Raw genomic sequence first — 23,501 nt, forward strand, 5'->3', positions numbered from 1 at the left:
ACTCCTTGAAAGGTTTTCATAGTATTTGAACAATTCAAGCATCAAAAGTAGACGAGGCTACTATATTTTACCAGAATCGAACCAACTACCTCCAGAGCCCGTCTAGAAACAATGGACAGAATCCAAAGCGTTGTCACCAAGATTGCATCACCATGTGTCATTTTAGTAAATTTTACCTGTAAACACTTACGAAAATATCACTTAGAAAAAAAAAAAAAAAAAAGATTAATGACAGCAACTCAACATAACTGAAACTAAATCGCACCGTGATGTAGCATTTGCTACTGAATATAAAAAATGTATTTTCAACACCAAACATTTTCTACTGCATAATTTCAGCAATATTACACGCACATTCTCACACAAAGAATAGCACCAAAATAATTTCACAGAACTTCATTTATCTTAGCAACATTCACAAAAATAGAGAAAAACTATATAGCCTTTTGTGCCTCGCGATATATACTACGGGCGCGAAGAGATCGACGCGAAAGCGACTACCTTTACCTCGAACTAACTGACGAATTTTAGCAATTTTACATTTGCATCATTAGAAGGAATAGTTTCCAGAGTTGTAGCATTTTGCTTCACGTCGTGGATGCAGAGTTAACCAATTATATGTGTAGACTTTTGTACAAGCGCTTCCATCTTTATAACTTGCTGCCATCTTGTCCTCAAAAAGGAAGCGGCAGAATACTCTTCTCATAAAATCCTGACGTCATAAGTGGGAGGGCGGGTATGAGAAGATAAAATTGTTGTTTCTTCTTTTCAAGATTATTAAATAATGATCATTTGTTACATGACACGATGAATGTTTTTCAACTTTCATTAGAGCTGAAATAACCATGACTTTCACAAAGAACTATTTTCTCATTATTTTTCTCCCTTCAGTTAAGAAAGTTTTCCACTTGGAGGAAAGCTACCACCCACATGACGTAAGCGTTATTTTTAGACACACCACTGCACAAACGCAGAAGATTTCCTTACAAGGAAATCCAGTCTGGATGTTAAGTGGAGAGAGAGAGAGAGAGAGTGAGGGGGAGCGGAGAGAGAGACAGAACGAACGTTCTCTTGCTTCTTGTTTGCCCTATGACTTGAAAAGAAACATATACTTTGATGGCGGCTCCAAGTGAAGTACCTAAGAGTCTATATTCATACTTTCCCCGTTAGAGGTTGCACTTCGAAAAATCCCGCTTTTTCTACAGCCTAGGACGCAAGAAGAATATTTATATAAAATTTCTTATAAGCTCGGTGATTGTTGATGAATGAATCAGTGGATGATTTACTCTCTCTCTCTCATATATATATATATATATATATATATATATATATATATATATATATATATCCATCCCTTTGGGGATCCTATGGTACAATTTGTACCATACGGGTGTTTCATGGTACATGCGTTATAACTCTCCTATTTGAGTTTTTCGTGTGGTTTTTGTTTTTGTTTGTTTGTTTTTGAAGTCCAAAGGCATTGTAGAAGACCTTACGTATGGTTTCACACCTTCCTGCGTCAAGACATAGGAGGTGATGACGTCATAATTTTAAAATATATATATATTTTCTTTTATTAAGCCTATGTTCATTATTTTTTGGCGGGCTTATTTTTGCACGTAGAAGATTGAAATTTTGCACAAACATTCAGTTCAGAGAGTAGTATTTACCAGATTTTTTTCAGATTTCTGCGTTAAAACAGAAGGGGAGATCCAGAGGAGCAAAAAGTTGAAAAAAGGGATATTTTTTTAAAAAAAATCCCTTTCTTCACGATTTTCCCGCCTTAGATACATGATGGAGACATGTGAATGGTACCGCCTGAAATGCAGTCCTATTCTGAAGAGAAAGATGTGCAAACCATGATCCTAGGGTAATTAGGGATGTCTCAGGGAATTTTTATCAAAATATACTTCTGTATAGGGGAATATTGGACATTTTCTTTCTTTCTTTTTTTTTTTTTTTTTTTTGCGGGCTTATTTTTGCACCTAGAAGATTGAAAGTGTGCACAAATATTCAGTCCACGGAGTAGTATTTAAGATTTTTTTTTAGATTTCTGCGTTAAAACAGGGGGGGGGGTCAGAGGGGCAAAAAGTAAAAAAAAAGGATATTTTGACCAAAAAATCCCTTTTTTTGGGATTTTCCCGCCTTAGATACATGATGGAGACATGTGAATGGTACCGCCTGAAAGGCAGTTCTATTCTGTGGAGAATGATTGGCGGATTATAGTCCTAGGGTAAATAGAGATGTCTCAGGTAATTTTTTACCTGAGATCATGGTCTTTTGCAGTAATTTGGGGCATTGTGGGGATTCTTGATAAAATTTCTACCGCCCTTAGTATTCAAGATAGGAACTTGAAATTTGGCACACACATTCAGTCTACCAAGTACTATTTATCAGATTTTTTTGAGATCTCTGCGTTCACACAGGGCCGTTCCAGAGGGGCCCAAAATGTGAAAAAAGTTTCCGCCCCGAAATTTTCCTTTTGACATCACTTTTCCCTCTCCTGGTATACGGTATGGGCATGCAAGTGGTACCACTTGAAAGCCAGCTCCATTTTGAAGAGAATGAGGTATGAACCACGATCCTAGCATAACTAGTGACGATGCAGTAGCTGCTTGACTGAAAGTCTAAAAAATAGCCCCAAAACCCAGGTACCCGAAAGGGATATTATATATATATGTACGAGGGTGATTCAGAAAGTAATGCCTCTAAGGTGATACCTTTGTGTTTAACAGATAGCACCGATTCAGGTATCAGTGGAAAGCTTGCAATGTCAGCTACAAATGGTGACATCATTTTTCAACATAGTCCACATTACGGGCAACACACTTGCGCCAACGCGAAACAAAGTTTTTCATGCCATCGGCGAAGAATTCTGGTGGTTGCTAGCGACACCATTCCGAACTGTTGCTTCCACCAAGCGTTGGCCCTTAATATAATCCTTAAGTTTAGGGAAGAGCCAAAAGTCTTAGAACACAAAACAAGATCCGTACTATAGGCAGGCTGAGGCAGAAAGTCAACAACACTTTGCCAGCAGATGGGACAACTTCGAAATTTTTTGGCGGAGGAGAGGACGTATGGTGGTCAGGGGAGGATAGGGTCACCGGGCTACCGGGCGGTGCTCGGTGGGCCCCAAAATGCAACATATAAAAGAAATTTTTGGACTAAATGGACCAGATTTTAAATTGTGAAAATCGATACGGCGTCTTGGAAAGAAGGCAAAGCTATTAGAAGTAGGTGCTAATGCCTGCAAAAGGATCAAATACCTATATAGTGCCTCCAAACCTGCAAAACTATCAACTACTGACTGCCAACAGACTGAACACAATATTGAAGTTAGCGATTATACCTCATCTGCTCTATGAATGCTACGTCAGAATGGAAAACGACCAGCAAAACCTTAGTTTCATGAATGCTGAAATTAGTGCATCTACCACATCTGCTACTAATGTCACTGTCAGAGCGGAAAATGGAGGTGGTGGTTCCACTTTCATGAGTCTCGAATTCCAATATCAACTACGACTGTTGCTATCAAAGAAGAAAATGAACAGAAAATCTCCAGTTTTAGTGATGCCAATTCCGAAGTCAGTGAAAACATTGAAAAGTGTGATTCAGCAAATAACAGAGCAACGAACTCTTTCATACATCCAGAAGAGGATGATATCCTCAAGCTTTTGGGTTTCATACCCATCAATCACAATAAAGCATACTCTTTAATCCTGAGTTTGCTTATAAACGAGCAGATGTCACCAGCTGGACATGGCTGTCATATTATCCTGCTCAAAATAAGTTTTCTGCAGCGTGCGCATAGCTTATTCTGCAGACAGAACAAACAATGCTTCCTAAAGGTTTTGTACGTGACGAACGTACCACTAAACACGCCTGTCAGCGAGTAAGAGAACACGAGTCTTCCAAAACACATCAGACCACCGTGGATGCTTACGTATCTAACAAAAGAGAACATCGAGTTCAGAAAATACTTCCTCATGGCCAGATAAAACATCGGTAGTATCAGATTGAGAAAAATGAATGCATTGAGTAGTTGAAGTGCTGAAACTCTTTGCTAAAAGAGGGCTCACTTACAGAGGAAAAGGAAATGAAACAGCCTATAGACTAAGACAGCTACAGATCATGGAAACTATTTGGATATTATACTTTTGTTAAGCAAATTTGACCTTCCGCTTAGAAGTAATTTAAAGAAAGTAATTGAGAAGAGTAAACTGAGTCATGTATGACGAAATAAGCAGGATGGTGGTCACTTAACTTTCAAAAACACAGTGAATTATCTTTTGGATGCTATCAACTCTCTTATCAGAGAAGATATTCCGAAAGAAGTCGCTCAAGCTGGAATGTTTTCTTTTCTATTAGACATTACTCAACAGGCCAGTGCTCTGTTGTTTTACGGTATTTTGTTAAAACTGTTGTTAAAGAAAGAATTGTTCCCATTGTAAACTGCATATCTACCCCAAGGCCAGTGTCTTTGCGGTTTACTGCTGGAAATTCTGCTTTATATTAAGAAGTGTATTGGAAATTCAACCAAAGGCGCAAATAGCACATAAGAACAATATTCGGATTTTTAAAAACACCTATGATCTGTTACACGTGTCGTGTTACGCTCATATACTAACCCAGAAAGTACTTTGTACACCGAGTTTACCATAACAATCAAGAAAATTGCTTCTACAAAAAATATCAAACCAGAAACTAGGTGTACAGCGAAAGGATATATAAAAGATATTCTCAAGTTAAACACAATTCTGACAGCACAAGTGTTCCTGAGAATATTTCAAGTGATGACCCCTCTGTCAAACTATCTCCAAACACAGGGGACTGGTGGGTTGTAGTCGTATTGAAGAGCGCAGGCTACTTTGTCCCACCTGAAACAGCAGAGAGTTGATTTCAAAACTGTTACGAATGCAGCGTTAAGATTTGCGGAATGAATCAATAACAAATTTGAAGAATTAGAATGTGATTTCTTCGTTCTACTCACCTCTCGACAACTTGCCTTTGGAGGTGAAAAAGGATGTTTCCCTATGAATGTGAAGATGAAGCTGTTCCTGATTCAATGACCAGGTACTGCATGGATGCATTCAACACAATATTGGATACGCTAATTTCGACTATTTCTTTAAGATTCAAGAAGAGAGATACTTTATGGATTAATTGGATCCTAGAAACTTCAACCAAGTAAGAGAACTTCCAGACATGGCTTTCAATAAACTTACCTTCTGAAAAAAAAAAAAAAAAAATCAGTAAAGAACTCTCCAAGGATTCTATAAAAGTATTCTCTTGGACTTTTCAAGGAAATAGGAATTCTTGAAAGTCTGTCTTGATGACAAGTTCAACCGAGAAGAAACGACTGATTGTGCTGATGGCACAACTGATTCAGAATTAGAAGAAATACATTTCTTCACAAGGAAAGCGAGTGCAAAACGTGTTGCAAAAATTGTCCAATGTGCCTTTTTAATTTTGCAGAGTTGTAATTTGTACAGTAATGAGTACCCAGGTTTTATACTAGCATACAAATTTGTATTGGCTTTGCTCGTAACACAGGTAACATGTCAAAGTTTTTTTTTTTTTTTTTTTTTTTTTTTTTAACTGAAATACATTAAAAGTAGGTTAAGGGGTACCATGATGTCTCAGGAACATTTGGAAACATTTATGTTTATGTATACTGAAAAAGATTTGTTAAGGAATGTTTCGAATGAAAAGAGGGGTACAGTAGGATCAAAAACTAATGTACTAAAACACCTGCTAATTTTGTAATATAGTATACGAAATCCTTGAATTTCATGTAATACTTTGAACAATTCTGAATAATATGCTGATAATATACGGTTTTAATTTTTAATTGTTAATACCATTGACTTACTGTAGAAAGAAAATTGTGCAACTTGATTTGTGACGTTGAGGTGCTAGTGGCCCTTGTGGGAAAAAGCGTCCTCCTAATAATGCCTATCCGCCCCTGGTGGTGGTACTCCATCGATTGATGCTTCGTTTCCGGGTCGTAAGTGTGTATCCATGACTCGTCGCCGGCGATGAATATTCCTGGCCGCACAAGATTCTGCAGTCAGAAATTCAATGACAGCCCGCTGTTTCAACCGGACGTCACCACTGGATACAATGGATTGCTCCATTATTCTGGAACGAGAAGAGAGGAAGGTGAAACAAGTGACATCCTATAGCTTAAACATCAGTGTAAGTCAGTTCAGGATGTTTCCAGTATTATTTGCCAAGTAGTGGGTTTGGAGGCATTACTTTCTGAATCACTCATGTGTAAACAACTATGGACATGAAAAAGCTTCAACATTCTTCATTTTTGGATCAAAAGATCCAATATATTTCAGGCAAAAATTTTCTTGTAGGCCTTATATCTCTAGTTTTGGTGTAGCCAAACCAAAACTACCAATTTACTCAGTATGATGCGCTTATTCCGTAAAAAATACGAAAACTAGATTTAGGGGCCGTTCAAAACTTTGTGGCTCCTGACTCACAAAATTCAATATATTTCATTGAATCAAACATTTTCTTGTACGCCCCATATTCTGAGAACTATATATATTGTAGCACAAACCAAAACTACCAATTTACTCAGTATGATATGCGTATTCCGTAAAAAAAAAAAAATACGAAAACTCGATTTAGGAGCCGTTCCAAACGTTTGTGATCCCTGATCCAAAAACTAATTCTGGGCCAAGATCGCTATCTTTTGGTGCATGTTTTTGATCATTCGTAAAATTCTTTGCCAAGATCGCAATCTTTAGATCCATTTTTTGGATAATTCCTAAAATTCTTGTATAGGAAATTATTAAAGTCCATTTCATACTGAATTATTCTTTATGACAAGCAGGTGTTTCCGCATAACTGCTTATATCTGCTACCATAATTATTATGTTGTAATGAAGAGTATCTTTTTTTCTGCTTCAATTGACTCAAAAGTGCTTTTGACTGACTCCTAAATAAGAGTAGTAATTGCGACACCCTATCTCAATTTTGGTTATCATCATTCAGAGGCCCCAGCAAAATTTTGACGATTCTGCTTGGCAGATAGGTCACGTCGTCTTAGACCCCGCCCCGCGGGAAATTCAAACTTAACCACGCTCCCAGGTCACATGGTCTTAGGACCCGCCCTTGCGGGTAATTGGAAATTAGTCCCTCACCTTCTTTTATGACCGGGATTTTTGAATTAAGAACTATGATGATCTATTTCGTTCCCTTTTACGGGCATAAAATTTGAAGATGTTTATCCTCTTTAATGAACACTTTCTTATCTTATATCGTTATATGATTGACAACAAAGTTTTAGAGGGGGTGTATGCATAGGCCACCTTTAATTTTCTCGTTCTCTTTTATGTGATAATGTTTCATTACATTATGAATCACTATATGGGGTTGGTCACGTAGTATGACGTCAAGGTCACATGGTTTTAGGCTACACCCTTGCGGTAATTTAAAATTAGTCCTTCACCCTCAACCCTATGATGTCATTAAACTAGGATTTTTGAATTAGGGGCTACTGGGGTCTATTTTGTTCCTTTTACAGCTAAACAAAATACTAAAAATAGGTTTCTGAGCTCTTTGACGAGTCTGTATTATCTTGTATCGTTATGATTGAGTACAGAAATACATAAATGTCCCCTTGGAGGGGATATACGAGGCGCATCCAGAACGTAAGTTTCCCACGCGTCCCATAGCTAGGAAACCGTATGTTGCGCGAAGCGACTATATGTACGTGAGAGAATAAGGTCCTAGCATCGCACATACACTATCGGAACTTCCTTAGTGCTCTCAGTAGCGTCGTGGCAGTGGTTGAAGATTGACGTTCCTATTCCAGCTGAAGTGCGAGCAGTGATAAAGTTTTTGAATGCACAGGGCATAGCACCAATCGAAATCCATCGTTAGCTGTGCCAGGTCCATGGGCCTAATGGCATGAGCAAGCAGTTACTTCAGATTTTCCGCTCATTATTGCACACCACTGTCACGGAGTGCTTGTTGATCAAGAAGTTTTGTGTTGAAGCAACTGACCCTAGAGCACAAAGCAAGGCGCACAGGATCAGCATTGACATTTTTGCAACGATACAGCTGACGATGGATTTCGATTGGTGCTATGCCCTGTGCATTCAAGAACTTTATCACTGTTCGCACTTCACACGCGGCGGGAGCTGGAATAGGAACGCCAATCTTCAATCACTGCCACGACGCTACTGAGTGAATTAGGGAACTTCTGGTGGCGCATGCGTCATGTTAGGACCTTACTCTCACGTACATGAAGTCGCTTCGCGCAACATACAGTTTCCTAGCTATGGGACGCGTGGGAAACTCACTTTCTGGATGCGCCTCGTATCTTAATTGTCTTTTATAGAGCAAAGGTGCATGAAAGAACCTCTCAAATTTGGGGGTCAAAGGTCAAGCTCAATGTTTGGCATGGTCCAGGAATAATTTCGGCATTTGCTCTTTTTGTTCCCTTGCATGGGTATAAAACTGCCAAACCTTTGATCGGGTCAAAAAGTTATGGTTCAGTTTTGATTGGTGTGTCTCGAACCACGGTGTTTAATTGTCAAACAAAGAAAGTAAATTAGTAAATATGAAACACAGAATATCTCAAACAAAACGCGTCTTTTGTTATCCGACAATTATCCAAATAGTTGCTGATCCCTCTGCAATAACAAGGTACATGGAGTTATCTCTACCATTACCGTTAATGTCACACCCATTTTCAATGCCTAAACTGAAAACTTAATTTTATCTCATTTTAACGCAGAGTGAAAAAGTGAGTGACTGGACCGGGATTCGAACTCAGAACCTCCGGAATACCGTGCCGATGCGTTAACCACTACGTCACCCAGTTCGCTTCCCAGAACAGCCACTCACTCTCGACATCGACGCTCTCATCTCAGACTACGTGGGTTTTACCATAGACTCCATGCTGTGATTGGACAATCCCTGTATCCATATACCGAGCACTTTATGACGCTTGTAATTTTATATATACTAATGAAAGGAGGAAACAACCGATTTTTTTTAAAACACAACAAATTCTGTATAGGTGCCAATTCTAAAGCAAGGAGTGAAAAAGTGATTGACTGGACCGAGACTCGAACCCAGAACTTTCGGAATACCGTGCCGCTACGTAGTGGTTAACGCATCGGCACGGTATGCCGGAGGCCCCGGATTCGAGTCCCTGCCCAGTCAGTCACTTTTAGAATCTTTGCGTTACATTTAAATGAGTTTAGCTAATTTACAAGGAGCCAAGACATGTGTATTTAATTTCGCTGTTTGTTACAGTTATTTAACCTACAAATACTGTATTACGAATGCTGTAACAAGGAAGCGTTGAATTAAATATCGTACAAACCAAAATAACTGAGTAAGAACTGCGGTTTCATTAAGAACAAAGTTGGTAAAAAATAATACTCCACTATAATCTTAAGCAGAAGTCTTGCTGGAAATAAATATGAATTGTGAGAAAATGGTTATTATGTTCGTATGTTATTATTGGATTTGACTTACAGAAATAGTGAAGCACTTGGAAGGAAATAGTCCGATGTCGATGTATACGATTGGATAAAAGTAGTGATAATACTATTCTCATGGCAGAGAGCTGTGTTTCAGCATTACAAGAGTTCCGTAGGTGATAACAGAATATAAGGCGATGAAGTGTGGCGAGTTGTAACGACATGTGTTATGCAGTCAAAGGTAGCAGTGCCGTAAAGTAGAGGGAGAAAAGTGGAACCGCCATAACAATGCGTTCCAGAAAGATTAACAACATGCGTGAACCAAAATTGAAGTAGCATGTGGGCGCAGTGCACAACAATGTTTTTAGGGACTTTGTGACGACCTTTTCGCCAAAATGAAAGAACTACTACGGCACTAGACGTGGCATATGGCGATCCCTGCGGTACATAGGTAAAAATTGATGCACTGACGGTGTATGACACATTCCACACGTTTGGCAGAAGGTGATAGAGATGGGAGGTAATTACACTGAAGATATGTAACAGATGTTCTTCTGTGCATAAAACCCGATACGAATTATAACAATCTTGCCATCACTTTTTATCCAGCTTTTGTAATTTAGTACACGTGCACACGATCTGTGGATATATAAATGTATAGAAATGGAACGACCTGTGACGGCTAGAAGGGACACCAGAGTTCATTAGTGTTGTCACAACGTGATTTTAATTCAGTATCCCCTTGGGTCGTATGCATGCACTGATTCAATTGGGAAGAGTTGTTATACAACTCGTATGTTTTCTCGTCAGGAAAGTTAGCCCATAACTTGTTGTAACTGGCGCTCGATTTCCTGGATATTGGCACTGGAACATATTTGACGTCCGAGCTAGTCTCATACATATTCTATCTGGAACAGATCGGAGTTAGAGATGTGGGTCAGGTAAATACCCAGTGAGTAGGTATTTACCCATTTTGTATTTACCTACCCAAAAAATGGGTATTTTACGAAAATTCAATTATTATGAACTTTTAATAATTGTTAACCATACCGGTAATGTTTTCTGTATTTTATTAATTACTGAAGTTGCTACAAATATTACCCTACAGATATTTTACACTAAAATGCTGGAAGTGTAATTGATGATGTTAAAACAATCAAATATAATTATCACTTGTAAGCACTATTTACAGAAATCTCAAGGGAGAAAAGGGTTACAATTTCGTTAAAATTCTTTCAGTTTTACGTCCCACGTTTATGTCGGCTAGGCTGAAGGAGACGGTGATGATGAGAAATGAATGAAATTGTGGAATGCAGAAAGTGGAAGGAAAGGGGAGAACCCCGAGAAAACCCACAAACACAGTACAATTTTTTTAGTGTTGCCTAATAAAACAAGATGGGGAAACCATTTGCACTGCCTCCAAAGTCTGCTTGTCAATAAAACTGATTCAGACTCTCGCTGTGAGTAAGGAATCGTCATTACCTTCAGAAATGAAGAAAAGACTTTTTGATTATGTAATGGGTTAGTATTGAAAAACTCGTAGCCATTTTGAAACCTATAGTGGATTTGATTAAATGGTTCGAGTCATATGCGCCTCAGATAGATAGTGTGCACTCAAAATTTCAGAGCCTTCTTCTAACTCTGACAGAACAGTTACTATCGTCAATCCTTTCGAAAACAGAAGAGCAATCAATAATGGAACATGCTCACTAAGAAAAAATCAAGGAACATCAATCAGATCAGCATTCATTATCATTTCGCTCAAAGCGAATTCTGCTTGGGTCCAATTCGTTTGGCTGCAGATCTCCTCAATCCCACTTTCCAGGGCTGTAAATTGACCGCTGAAGAATTGCTTGTTGTAGAAAACTTCGTTTGTGAAGTTGGAAAACAAACGGGATTGAATTCTGTTTTACTGAGAGCACATTTGACTGACAATAAGGACAAGGAAGAGTAGGCCCGTAGCCAGGGAGGGGCTAAAGGGGGTACTGCCCTCAAATTATTTTTTGCACCCTCTAAAAATTACGCTGAAAAGAATTTTCAAACTGACTCAAAACTAGTGAAATTCTTGCAATTATATTTACTTGGTACTAAGTTCGACTTTGCGAATTATGCTGATTTCTCTGTAAAATTATATGTTTTTTGTTAGATGTTCCAAACATCTTCCATTGCCTTTATCCACTTCAAGAATTCCAAACTGTAACTTATTGCAACTATGACAAGCATCCAAGGACAACGGCGCCGACTTTCCAAAATTTATGTGGGTGCATATCAATGGCGGGTGTGTTAGCCTATATATTTTCAGGAAGTATCGATATTTGATTGATTTATTTTTAGTAGAAATCTTTTATGAACACTGTGATAATAGGCTGTGCTGTGATAAAGTAAAATATGCCAGTACCATAAGGATAAGTTGGGGCTGCCCTAGCTCAGTCGGTAACACAGCTGACTTGAACGCAAGAGAAAAGGGTTCAAAAGGGAGAGGTCTAAACTAAAAATCTTGTGGGTACACCGCAACCACAAGATTATTTATGTGGGTGCTGGAGCCCCGGCGCACTCACGTAGCCAGCGCGCATGTCCAAGGATACCAAGTGCACTTCCAAACAACAGTATCATAGTCCACAACGTTATTTGTGAATATAAATGAACTGTAGTGTCTCGCTTATTTTGGAAGATTGAAAATTGAGCGCAAACGTTGAATAAAACATACTTCTATTTTGTATTGATATAATCTAAAGTTGCTGTAATATAATTTTGCTCTAATGTTTTAAAAAATAAATACTTCAATTTTAATTAATATGAAACAAAATAACTCGCAAAGAACTTGAATTAAGCACACAAAAATGAAACAAAAAATTGCGTTCGATTATATATATATAATATTCTCTTTTAAGTTTTTTCTATTAATAAATGCAAGTGCTTTGGACTCAGTACTTTTATCTCATCAGTTTTAGGCGTTAATAAAAAAAAGCTACAGCAAAGGCTTACGAGAAATTAATAATTTGTAAAACATAATACAAAATAGCCCTTACCGCTCGTCTAGTAAACAGAGCGCGTGTGTTTAAACGTGATCTCGGGTTTGATATCAGTGGAATTCTTGAAATTCGAAAGCAATGTGGTGGTTCGTATTCCACTTTAAACTAAGCTTCGCGTTTTCTATAGCCTCGGTGCTGAAAAATGCTAAATTTTAACTAACTAACAAATAAGTTGACCTACCACAAAATGAAAATGTGAAACAAAACAGTGTTTTTTATGTAGATATCAACATAATAAATCAGTTTTAATGAACATATAATTATGTCATTATACAATAAAAGTTAATTAGTGTTTCTTTGTGCCAGAAAAGAACTATGTTAAAATTTTCTGTTTATAGTACAGTGAAACTAACGTGGGTTCCTATCACCACGGCATGGCGCGTCCTCAGGTTGCGGATCGAGGAGAAGGCCTCTAGATATAGAGGTTAGCTGCGAATATACTGAATAAGCAGTCGCGGACAGCCGACTAGGAGTGGTCCTCCAGCTTGGGGATTTGGGTAGGGCTAACAACCTCACCCTGTAAAAAAAAACACTTGTTCAGAAATATTCACAAAAGCCTAGGACACGGACTGATAACTTGGCACGACCTCAGCAAAAGAAAATGGACATGAGATTTGGAACATGGAATATTAGGAGTCTTTATAGGGCAGGCGCGTTAAAATCCGTAACGAGGGAGTTAGAGAAATACAGGATGGACGTAGTAGGAGTTCAGGAAGTTAGGTGGGAAGGAAATGGATCTGAGAATTCCGGAAATTTTACGTTCTTTTACGGGGAAGGAAATAAAAATCACCAGTTAGGAACAGGGTTTTTCGTTCATAAACGTATATTACCAGCAATTAAACGGGTTGAATTTGTTACTGACAGACTTTCTTTTATTACTCTTAAGGGACGGTGGTATGATATTATTGTTTTAAATGTACATGCCCCAACGGAAGATAAGGATGACGATATAAAAGACAGTTTTTACGAAGAAGTGGAACGGATATTTGATCAACTCCCGCGATACCATATGAAAATTCTATTAGGGGATTTCAATGCGAAGGTAGGACGAGAGGATATTTTCAAACCGATTATAGGGAACGAAAGTCTGCATAAGGAAAATAATGACAACGGTGTTAGACTCGTAAATTTTGCAACATCCAAAAACCTAATCGTGAAGAGTACAAAATTCCCACATCGCGACATTCATAAATACATTCATTCATAAATAGTAGATAGAAGAAGGCAATCTAGCATAATTGATGTCCGGTCGTTTAGAGGGGCTGATTGTAACACTGACCACTACCTGGTAGCAGCGATAATACGAGAGAGGTTATCGTTGAATAAAGGTAATATTCATTGTCCGAAAACGGAGAGATTCAATTTAAAGAAATTAGAAGAGAGCCAGGTAAGAGAGGAATACCAGATTGAAGTTTCGAATAGATTTTCGGCTTTAGAAGATTCGGAGTGCACTAGTGTTGAGGATACCTGGATTGAAATTAGAGATAGCATTAAAATTTCAGCAAAAGAAAAATTGGGACACGCGGAAATACGTAGGAACAAACCATTGTTCGACCAGGAATGCATAAAACTAGCAGAGAAAAGAAAACAGGCAAAATTACGCTGGCTACAAAATCCGAATGAAATGACTACACAAAATTTCGCAGATATCAGGCGGGAAACTTCCAAAACTTTTAGAACAAAGAAACGCGATTTTCTGAAAGCTAAAATTAAGGAACTTGAAGATAATAGTAAAAATAAAAACATCCGGGACATGTATAAGGGAATCAACGAATTTAAGAAAGACTATTAACCTCGTGCTTATATATTAAAGAAATCTGACGGTACAAGTTCTCACTGACACGGATAGCATCTTAAATAGATGGAAAGATTTCTTTGACGATTTGCTTAACACGCAACCAAAAACTAGTGTTCGTGGAGAAAAGGAGATACACACCGCAGAACCGTATATTCCAGAACCCAACCGAATAGAAGTAGAAACCGCTATAAAGAAATTAAAGAAACACAAATCTCCGGGTGTAGATGAAATTCCGGCTGAGTTAATTTTAGCTGGAGGCGAAAAATTGTGGAACAAGATACACAAACTCATTCTCCTTATCTGGAACAAGGAAGAATTGCCACATGAGTGGAAAGAATCATTGTTCCAATCCACAAGAAAGGCGACAAAACTGACTGTAATAATTATCGAGGCATTTCTCTTCTGTCAACATCCTATAAAATCCTTTAAAATATTCTGTTAGCAAGACTGACCCCATACGCAGATGAAATTATTGGAGATTATCAGTGCGGATTTTCAGTGTAAGAAAAATTTGTCCGTTGCCATAGAAACCGCCGTTTCCAGGGCAACAGATCTTGTCACGGTTAGCCAATTGTAAGAAAACGGTAAAAATAAAAAAAAAGTAGTAAACGAAGAAGAGCAGTTTACAGGAGTCGCTAAAATTAATTCTCTTTAACGAGGGCGATCACGAAACATCACCTACTAATTGAAATCCTGATTATTTTCCAATAAAGTAAATTTCAATAAACTTTCTTATTATTGTTCGTCCCTTAAGGCATACTCATCTCATGGTTAATTATCCCATATCGGACTCCCGAAGAAAACTCATCGAAACAACTTATTGACCGTGCCAATAGCGGCTACTCTCAGTCATGACTCCGTTTTCTTTCATTCAGAAATAGAAAAGAAAGAGAAGAAAGTAGAAGGGTAAAAGAAGGAGGTAGAAAAAGAAGAAAAAAAGAAAGAAAACAAATAGAGTATTTTTATAAGAAACAGATTACTGGATAATTCCGGAAAGATAGTAAGAAGTCGGGAAAGTCGTTGAAAGATGAATCATTCTAAGTGTTATTAACGACTACTCAATTTTGGAATGCTTCGGAATAGACACATGTTCCCTCATACCACCCAGACCTAGCTCCAGGCACCACGATCGTGGGGTTGCCCAGACCTAGACCAGGAAAGGAGAAAATTGAAATCATTCTTTGTACTGTTATTCCAACCGGTGATTGATAACCATCCAGCATCTGAACTCTGTTCTCTAGGATCGACCACACATATGAATTAGCCAAGAAAGAAAGAAAAAAAAATCAAACTTATAAACTCAATATAAATTTATGTATCGTATCAATAAGAGTTTCAACTTCCTGGAAGAAAGATGTCGTATTTAGGCTCATCCTGCTATTTTCGTTTCACTCCTAGAGCCGATTTAAACCGTTAGTAGCGGTCCTTCATGACCTAGGTTATTTACCTTAACACATATAATAAAGCATGACACATATATTATAGATGTTAATATGACAAATGATATTACTAAAATTACTTAAATTACATCTATCATGCATTCACTCGCTCACTCACTCAGGACAGTGTATATATGTTTAAAGGAAACCAACTAACTACAAAGATACAAATAATTTATTACATCCATAGTGAAAAAAAAAGAAATAATTATAAAGAAAATATTAAAAGCACAAGTTCTTGGTTATATATCAATAGAATACATAAAGTTATACTTTAGTAAATCTTTATATGTTCAATCATATTGACAAATGGAAAGAAAAAAAAATAATTACATGTATCATATCTTAGGCATGCTAAAGCAAAATTATGATTTGCGACATACGCAAAGGAGACACTTATTTCACTTAAAAAAAAATATGGACAAAGAGGAAAGAAAAGAAAAAACTTTTAGGTGTACTAGAACTTATGAGTCTCTACCTCACATTGAGCAATAAAATATTAATAATTCTGAGCGTTCAAATCACAAATCACGCACTACTCGTAGTGTCCAAAAACATTTCGCTCCATTTAACTTAGTTTGTGTTTATATATATAACTATTGGTTTATAAAAACCATTCATCAACTATATTTAGTTTGTAACTTTTAGCAGTTTATATCTGCACTCGCACACTGCGACGTTTATACCCATCTAGGGATTTTGAAAAATCACTTTCGCCAGAGGATGTTTCTTCTCTTAGTCAGTCCATTTCCAAACTTATTAATTGGATAAAATTCAAGTTACTTGTTTAACACTGGGACACGTCATGAGACCTTTCCTTTATCCAGGGTCACTTTTGTATATATGTATACATGGTTCGGATTTAAAACGATCTTCCACAGGTGTAAGGAGTATGATGGTTTAAATTGAGGATAAAAAAAACACTGGTCAAGTCACAGGATACATATACAGGTGAGAGGGATTAAAGGTACACTTTCCACAGTGGTTTTAGGTTGGTAGTTCAGGGATAATATTCATTATGATGTGGGTTACATTTAGACCTGCCGTTACTTCTTAATACATGCCATTAAATAATTACATAGGTTATCATTTACATCTATTCAGAAGAAAAGGAAAATTACTTGAGTGCACGGCGGTATTCTTGACAAAATCTATATTCTTATATTCGTCGGAAAACTTACTGGTAAACTATAGCAACCAATAACGTTTGGGGGGGCAGACACGAGCGCTCTTACATATATCCATATAATACATTTAATATCATACTTTTACTTTAAAATCATATTCACATACTAAGTACATGTACATTTCGACGTATTCATTTATCTCTCTCTATATATATTTATATTTAATAATCGCGCACACATTTTAAGTAATAACCCCAACAATAATTTTAGAAAAGGTTGCAAACATTGTACAAGAAAACAAATGACTTCCGACATTACATATGGAAAAGAATTGAATTTTTTATCTGATACCGCGCGTCTATAAATTTTAACTTTCATATATTCAATTAGTGCTTAAATAATAAAAAAAAGAACTTTGTGAGGCAGGCACGTAACATAGAACATTCCTAAAGATATAAATAGATAAACCAAAATACAATTTCTGGGCCCAGATTAACTACAAGATAAACGAAAACCAAAACAGAAAGGAAAGTGACCAATGGATTAAAAAAAACTTAAAGGGACGACGGTGAAAGAACGTAATTGAAGTGTCGTCAAATATGAAGTCGTTATTCATTTTGGCAATAGGTAAAAATGTGATGGAGGACCCAATCACTATCTACTTTATCCATGAATCGTGTCTTGCAACGTCTCAGCTGGTAATTTCAGATCAGAGTTGTACGTTAAATAAATCTTAAGCGACAAGTTCAAAATCGGGGGGGGGGGGAAGGTTGAAATTAAAAAAAACTCTAGAGAAGAAGTAGAAGAAGTATAGGTAAAAAGAGAAGAGACAGAACACTACAACTACGAAAGATAAGGGGTGGAATTTACGTATACAACATACTATAACCAAATATTCTCTTTTATGCCAAAAAGGGTTCGGCTTACCAAATAAATAGCCGATAAAAGATCTCTGCGAAGATGAGACAAGTCTGTGTCCCCGATGGGATTTTCGGAAAGACAAAGGCTTTAGGGAAATCCCACCACTCACCGTATCCGGTCAACACCCTTGCAGATCCCGGAATCCTCCGGAAGGTTAGAGACGGCGCTAATTTAGAATTTCAAAAAAAAATTCATCCAACCTCTCGGAAAGTAAAAGAATCCAGAATAGTAATGAAACTAGAGTAATAGCTAGGATATCCCTAATTAGTGATTTGCCAAAATAAAAAAAAATTAAACTGGATTTTGGATCGGTGATTTCTATTGCCAAACTTCACCGATAGCTTCCCTTCGCAGAATGCGCTAAATTCTGAGGCATCGATTAATTTCCATCACTATCTAGTTTAGAAAACTAAGAAAAGAAAACGAAAATATTCAAGGGGGAGGGGTCCATGCCCGGGTACGGTATAATAAATTTTTAATAACTAATTGTTTTGATTCTGTAACCCTGTCAGAGCTGTCGCCTTCATGAATATTGTAAGCTAGCCCGAGTAGGTAACGTGAAGGAAAGAAAAAAAATCTCACGGAGCAGGATATTCTATTTTAAAACCGACCGAAAAATATAATTCACTATAGCCCCAAGTTCTACAGCTACTATTGTCTTTTGCATAATTGATTATTAAATATGTCCAGTCAGCGATTATATGATGCTACCCATGCTATCAGATGGTATTACTATTGTTGATCATTACTATCACACATCAAACTACAAAGTATTACCATAGTCCGACTATATATCGCCCTCCGGTCCGCGTGATATTCCGGTGCAGGGGTCAGAACCTGAGATGCTTGTAGCTATACGTATCTATTCAATATATATATATATATATATATCAACACGTGGCGAAATATTCACTGGGCTACTATATATTTAACTATATGGGTGTCCTATCTTCTATATTCATCTACTACAATATTCATATACTTCATATTCATATTCATATTAATATTCATATAATATTCATATCATCATCTTTTTCATTTACTACGACGCTATATTCTACAAACACCCTGTTTCCTCTATCTACGCCCAGCCTATATACACATTTCATCATAATACTTTAAAATCTATAGTCACTACAAACATTTCCCATTCCGATCACTGCACGACAACCTCACTCGAACTAAAGACTCTTTCACCACACACACAATACTATGTAATACCTGGTAGCTTTATTAAGAAAGAAAAAAAAATCCTACGTATGTTCACTGAAAAATAGAATTATCTGCGATAATATTTAATGTTTATAAAATTCTGACAACAATGAAATTATTCTGCAGCCACAAAAAAAAAAAAAAAAAGAAATGAACATTTAATATAATTTCAAAGCGAAGAACTAGCATCATATCGCCCGACTTCTGTTAAGAAATTACGTATTGTTTATTTACTTAAATATTTCGATTTCTACACTAAGCAGAATGTTGTAATTTTCAGGAAATATTAATTTTGGGTCACTTAACCTAACTGTACATCCATATGGGCTGGGAATTATACCTTCTAGGTTTTATTTCGAAAAGAAAGGTCAATTCCATGGAATCTAAATCACTAAGAGCATCGACATAAGAATGACGGTTAGTACTGACTTTTGACACTAGGGGCTAGCGACGTTATGATCAACCCTTGAACCACTGAATGTGACCTTGTACATGGAATTATTGTACTATATTACGTTCACTTTCAAATATTGTTTATAAGTTTATTTAATGATGGAATAATAAAAAAAATTATCACATAGTAAATACTACACTGTCCATATTTAATTATCTCACACACTCTTTCATCACTTGACTACCACTACTACTGATACTACATTACGAACACATACATGCCACATCCATACTACACACTACATTAATACATGTTATACTAATAAATATACACAGACAACATTCAGATTTTACCATTTTAAATCGGCTCTATCGGTTTACGAAAGGAAAGGGAAAGAAAGGAACAGGGCCAATTGGCCCTTGTATTCACTAAATCACATTCTTAACTCAACCTCTTTAATCAATGCCCCCAAGGGGACATATCAAAGTGTTGACTAACAATAGGACCCCTGCCCTGAAGGGGCAGGAACCCGGAACAAACTACATGTTCAACTCATCCCTACTGGAAGCCGTGCCCCCAATTTGGGAGTAGACAGGAGCCCTCTTGAAACTTTACACGTGCATTATGATTACTATCCTAACTACAAAGAAATTAAATACCGCCATGTTACTACTAAATAGGTACAAAAGAAATCACATTCACTACATACACGAACACAAACGGCAGTGGGGCAGGCCTTACGTAACTCGAAAAGAAATAAATGTAAGGATAAAAATATTTTAAGGGAGAAACACTACTCTTCCGAAACTGTTTATAGATCTTTGAAAACAACTAACAAACTGATGCACTTCACAGAACCTGTCCACCACTAATTATATCGGCAAAACATGGCGTCACCGAGTTATGCTTCCTATTTTAGTTCTTCAGTCCGGTTTTTTACTATAAAAATCTAGCAAATTATGGCTCCGTAGCTTCCTGCTTACGCCCCTTCAACTATCAAACTAAATTTACCTGGTTAATGGAGCTTTTCTAGCTCATTTCTGTTTTTCTGAGCTGGAAGATCCGAGTCTGGCTGTTGTCAGCAAAATTTTCAGGCATGGAATGGAATAATCGCGCTCTAATATCATAGCGTGGGTGAATCCTCCAATCAAAACAAAGCATTTTTGGCGGTGGGGCTTTCAAACGAATAAAATTTGGTAAAATCTGGATTAAACTAGATTTCAGAAGGACCTAGGTATCTAAAAGAGAGGTGAAGGGTGGTCCTGAAAATTCTGTCGAATTTTAGATTGGTTATTTGATCTGAAAAGTTCCGTCTAATAGTGGACCTATGTTTTCAGATCGCACTGACACCCTAAGAATTGTAATGATCCATTTACATATCCATATACAAGACTTATAACTAGGCTCCGGATTCTTAGGTTCCAACCTATTTTATTCCTGTACAGTGAATGCAAAAAAATCGTGTTTTCTTTACATTTCAAGTTGCTATAAGTAGAACTATATTAGTTTTATAGGACCTAAAATGTCCTAATTGGGGGGTTAGGACCTAAAAAATCCTAAATTAGCTTTTAGAACCTATAACGTCCTAAATGATTCTTTATAGTTATTTTTAACTTGAAAAATACTTTCAAACACGTAGTTAACCAGTTTTCAACAATGTAATAACAAGGTTTCCTTCACACAGCATGTTTCTTTGTAATTTGCGGCTGCGATTGTGAATAAGCGGGGCAGCAAGTTTATTTTGCAAAATTTCAAATATAAGAAAACTGACAAAAAAAAAACTACTACTACTACTACTACTATAGTACGACAGGCCATACATATGGCCATACACAGGCCATACATACATATACGACAGGCCATACAACTATATTTCAGCTATCAAAAAAAGTACAAGGTAAGAAGATTTTTATTATTTTTATTACGCAGAAGACTGGTTAGCATAAAGCTTACTAAATTAAGGTTATCATTTAAGTATGAAATAGCTAACAAAGTGTTTAAAGTGTAGTAATATTCCGTTTTCAGTAATGTAACGCTAAAAATCCTAAACGGTGTTTTTAAAAACCTATAAAATCCTAAAATGCACTTTTTAAAATCCTAATTTGAATTTTTTGGGACCTAAAAATCCGAAGCCTACTTATAACTAATTTAATATATAAATAAAGATATTGATTCCCAAAACTATAATTCCTAATAAATTTTTTACAGTTTTCCATGTTAATTTGAAATAGAATAACAAACAATATTACGAATTATATGAACAGCCAGAAATTTTTTGTTAAACGTCAAGTACAGTCGGTGCAAAAAATTTCGGGCACCCTCCTATTAAAAACATCATCACATTAGACTGTAATGGTATATTACAGTTCCCCGGCGTCGTTAAAAAAATTTTGTTTGAATAACAAAATTTTGTTGAACAGAATTAACATGTATTAATACTAATAAACTAACTACTCACTCATACTCTCATACACTCAAATGAGACAGTGTAACATTCACTTTGGGTATTGAGATAGAAGTTCCCGTTTTTTGTCCTCGGTACAGTTGAAAAGCTTAAGATTCTGGAAATTGTGAGTTCCGATACTTTCACCTTTTAGATTGTGTAATACAGCGCAATTTTTCAATAATTTAACTGCTAAAAACGGGCCGGTATAGACTTTCATCCATTTTGCTGACTCTTGCTTTATAAGTGACGATAAGTTATGCAGTTTCAACATCACTAATTGCCCTTCTTGCAGATTTATAGCGTTTGACGACTGTTTAGTATGACTTTTTAATTACCTCTACTTCAGCGTATCGGAAACGGTTATCTACGGAATCTAACTCTTTGGGCCATGGGAACACTTTCCTATAGTTATCAACGGCAGAGTAACTAAGAAAGCGTTCCGCAGGCGTACAGCCAATACTTGAACAATAGGAATTATTCAGAAGGTCCTGAATTTTAACTAAGTATTTGTGCCAAGTGGTTTGATCCTCATGACACCATAATCTGACTAATCTATTGAGTTCTTTATGGCTACGTTCTGTAACGCCGTTAGCCTGAGGGGAATAACTAGCCGTTCTTTTATGTTTGATTTTATATTTGTTACAAAAGTCCTGCCATAACTTGGATTGGAACTGTGGTCCTTTATCGGATAAGAATTCCTGTGGATACGGCAATAGGTGAAAGTATCGTCTCTCTAATACTGTGATTATTTCCTTGGTATGAGCCTTTTTCAGTGGGAGGAAAGTAACGAAACGAGAATAGATATCTGTTAAAGATAAAATATAATAATATCCCTGACTAGGTGGCAATTTTCCAATGAGGTCCACCCCCAGAGTCTCATGGGGTACGGTCGCTTGGATATGATATTCCTGCTTAGCTATAGCACGGTTTGTAAACTTTGTTTCGGCACATTCTATGCAATTTCGAATAAAGTTTTTAATCGTAGTTTTTTGATTTTTCCAATAAAATATAGCTCGACAAAAACGATAACACTTCTGAACTCCAAAGTGACCGGTAGAATGGACAACACTGATAATTTGGGGTATACAACTCTGCGGTATCACTAGGAGCCATTTCTGAATACGCAAAGGTTTAATATAAATTAACCCACAGTACATTGTTACTCTATCCAGATTACAATTGTTTTCATATTGCTTTAACAGGTTCTTACATAACTCATGTTATTTGATTTTCTCGAATAAAATCTAGATTAATATCAGCATCCTGCGTTTTAGTTAAAAAATGAACATAATGTGTTTCGGGCTCAAGCAATACCTCAGGTGGGTATCTGCTAATTGTATCGGCTACAAAATTTTCTCTGCCCGGGCAGTGTTGGAAAATTAAATCGAATTTCTGCAATTTCAATAGAATGCGGGTGGTTCGTGGCTCAAGGTTCTTTTGGGTGAATGCATGTGTGACTGCCGCGTTATCCGTATGGACATAAGTGGTACGACCCATGATATACTGCTCAAAATGTTCACAAAGGAACAGGACGGACAGGAGTTCCAGCTGAGATATTGAAAGAGACAACTCATAGGGTTTCACCCGTCGACTGGCATATCCAATGACGTTTGGATTATCTTTATCTGAAGGATATTGTGCAAGTAGGCCAGCCAAATTCTCCATGCCTTTTCACAT

The 23,501-nt window shown here is 36.9% G+C and overlaps 1 protein-coding gene across 8 annotated transcripts in view; it reads right to left on the minus strand.

The window, feature by feature from the left end:
- Positions 1 to 23,501, minus strand: part of LOC145674459 (uncharacterized) — a 334,728-nt gene that overhangs the window by 63,581 nt on the left and 247,646 nt on the right. For 6 of the 8 annotated variants that reach the window (XM_081744538.1, XM_081744537.1, XM_081744535.1 and 3 more), the window contains one exon: positions 5,873 to 6,141. The exons of 1 other annotated variant lie outside the window; for it this stretch is intronic. The gene's annotated coding sequence lies outside the window, so the exon portion shown is untranslated. Of the gene's footprint in view, positions 1 to 507; positions 645 to 5,872; positions 6,142 to 23,501 lie in introns of those variants that run through there. One more of the 8 variants, XM_081744541.1, reaches the window with a different exon arrangement.

Source organism: Thermobia domestica, chromosome 17 (assembly GCF_964235325.1).
Source record: "Thermobia domestica chromosome 17, izTheDome1.hap1.1, whole genome shotgun sequence".
Lineage (NCBI taxonomy): Eukaryota > Metazoa > Arthropoda > Insecta > Zygentoma > Lepismatidae > Thermobia > Thermobia domestica.